Genomic DNA, 3228 nt, shown 5'->3' on the forward strand with positions numbered 1-3228 from the left:
TAGAAAATGAGAGCCAAGGACATTCACTGAAAGCAAAGAAACATGTGAACAAACCTGTTAACAAGGGTAAATCTCCAGTGAAGCATGTAAAAAATGTTAAGAAGGGCTCTCAACCCTTGAGAACAATCCCAGAAAAGGATACTCAATCTGTCAAAACTGATAGCTCTCAATGATCATCAAGCAGTGAGAAGACAAGAAGAAAAGATTCATATCCTAGAAAGAAACCAACAGAACTCGCTGGTGAAGAGAAGTTTCTGTTAAAGCATGGATTTGAACCACAAGGTTTTCTCTGGAAACCTAAAATAGAAACAAAGGTTGATGAAGTTCCTGATGTGAGAGATTATTGTGAATAGAAAGATTATGTGATAAAGGAGTGTGATACTGACTCTACTGAGTACCAGAACTCAACCTCACTACTTAAAACCCCAAGAGAGTGTGGTTATGAAACAGACAATTCAGACAATCTAGAACTCACTCATGAAGATCCTGAACCTACAACACTCACTTCCCAAGCTGTGTCTGAAACTGAATCTGAGGAGCTGCAAGTTGATAAGGCTTGCACTTCATCACTCAACTAATCAAATTTTCTTTGTATGTGCAGGAACAGTCCACTCCTCTAAATGATATATGGTACATGGATAGTGGTTGTTCTAGGCACATGACTTGTGACAAGATATCTCTTGTCAATTATGAAGAAAAGTACGAGGGTCCTGTAGCTTTTGGGAGTGATGATAATGGTGGAAAGATTGTTGGAAAAGGAATCTTAACAAATGGGAAAGTCTCATTTGATAATGTATTTCATGTTGAAGGTCTTCAGTACAATCTACTAAGTATATCACAAATGTGTGATAAGGGATACAAAGTCAGTTTTGATGATTCACACTGTTTCATTCTGAAACCTGAGTTTGTGATTCCAACTGAAATGATTATGATGATGGCACCAAGAAATGGCAACATGTATGAATTGAATATGAAAGAAGCAGTTTCAAGAGGAGGTGCATGTTTTGTTTCCAAAGCCACTAAAAATGAGTCAAAACTGTGGCATAGGAAACTGTGCCATGTGAACGTGAAGAACATGAATAGACTTGTCAAAGGTGAGCATGTCATAGGAAAACAACACAAATCTACTCATAAGCTAAAACTCATCAACTCAATTAATCAAGCACTTGAATTACTTCACATGGATCTCTTTGGTCCTGTGAGTGTACCAAGTATAGGGAAGAAAAGATATTGTCTTGTGATCATTGATGACTACTCAAGATACACTTGGGTTTATTTCCTAAGTACTAAGGATGAGACTGCAGAGTTGATTAAGGGCCGTGTAACAATGATTGAGAACAAGTTGAATAAGAAAGTCAAGATAATGAGAAGTGACAATGGCACTGAGTTCAAAAATGGAGTTAGCAAGAATTCAGTGAAGCAAAAGGAATACAACAACAATTCTCAGCTACTAGAACTCCTAAACAAAATGGTGTTGCAGAAAGAAGAAATAGAACTTTAATTGAAGCTACAAGAACCATGTTAGCAGATGCTAATCTGCCTGTCACTTTCTGGGCTGAAGCCATAAATACAGCCTGCTATGTCCAGAACAGGGTACTTGTGAACAAATGGCATAACAAAACTCCTTATGAACTATTCAACAATAGAAAGCCTTATATCGAGTTTTTTAAGCCCTTTGGATGCAAATGTTTTCTTCAGAAAACAAGGGACTATTTGAACAAGTTTCAAACAAAATCCCTAGATTGTTTCTTTGTTGGATATTCTACGCACTCAAAAGCTTACAGAGTGTATGTGAAAGATCACTTGAGTGTTATAGAATCATCTGACATTATTTTTAATGAGAATCAATTCAATACAGTTGATGGTGCATCATGGTTGTTTGACCATGAGAATTTGATAAAGTCCTTCAAGATTTATTCTGAAGACTTTGATGAATCTTTCTACAAGACCAGTGAAGTTGAAAAGAAAAAGAAGAATTCATTGGACTTGGAAGAATTATGGAAGAAGGTTGCTAGAAAAGAGAAGGAGTATGCTTTTGTGAAGAATTCCTCATATGACACTGATGAACATGATCATGCTGAGCACATTCAAGACAATTCAGATGTACAGAATGATCATATTCAGAAGGAGGGTGACACAAGCAACCATGCAAGTGGAGAAGAAATGCCTCTACTGCAAGATTTCAAGATCTTTTTCAAAGATTGAACTTAGAAAACAATGGTGCATCTACTTTAGGACAACATAATGATGAAGCACCAGAATTTCATGTTGCAGAAACTGATTTGATCATTGAAGAACCAGAACTCAATGAAACAAATCTTGACACAAATTTGTCTACAAATATGATTGTACAAACTCCTTATGTGGAAAAGAATCATCCTTCTGAAAACATCATTGGTGATTTGCATGAAAGAGTTACAAGAAGTCATTCTGAAATTGCAAACATCTGTCTTTACTCTTGTTTTCTATCCCAAATAGAGCCAAAGAACATTGCTCAAGCGTTAAAAGACAATAGTTGGGTGGAAGCAATGCAAGAGGAAGGGATCTTCATTCACCAAAAAAAATATGTGCAGGACATCTTGAACAAGTTCAACTGTCATGAGTACAAGACTGCTTCAACTCCAATGGATACCAAAGAAAAGATGATTGCAGATGAAAAGGGGGAGCCTGTGGATGAACATGAATATAGAGCCAAAATTGGATCTCTGATGTATCTGACTGCAACAAGACCAGATATCATGTTTGCTGTATGTGTTTGTGCAAGATTTCAATCAAGTCCAAAAGTCTCCCACATGAATGCTGTCAAAAGAATATTCAGATATTTGAAGGGAAGACCTGAATTAGGGATTTGGTATCCAAAGAACCAAGCTTTTGATCTGATTGCATATACTAACAGTGATTATGATGGCTGTAACATGAGCAGAAAGTCAACCTCAGGAGGATGTCAATTTTTGGGTGAAAGGCTAGTGTCATGGCAATGCAATAAGCAGACTACAGTATCAATTTCCACTGCAGAAGATGAATATGTTGCTGCATCTTCCTGCTGTGCACAAGTTCTATGGATTCAAAATCAGATTCTGGAATATGGTTTGAATTTTCTGAACACCCCTATTCTTATTGACAATACTGCTGCATATTTTACTGTTAAGAATCCAGTTCAACATTCAAAGACTAAGCACATTGAAATCAGACATCACTTCATCAGAGATTGCAGTGAAAAAGGTCAAA

This window comes from Bidens hawaiensis, unplaced genomic scaffold, assembly GCF_021521415.1.
Source record: "Bidens hawaiensis isolate Kalapana, Puna unplaced genomic scaffold, B.hawaiensis_p1.1 tig00009037_1, whole genome shotgun sequence".
NCBI classification, from domain to species: Eukaryota; Viridiplantae; Streptophyta; class Magnoliopsida; order Asterales; family Asteraceae; genus Bidens; species Bidens hawaiensis.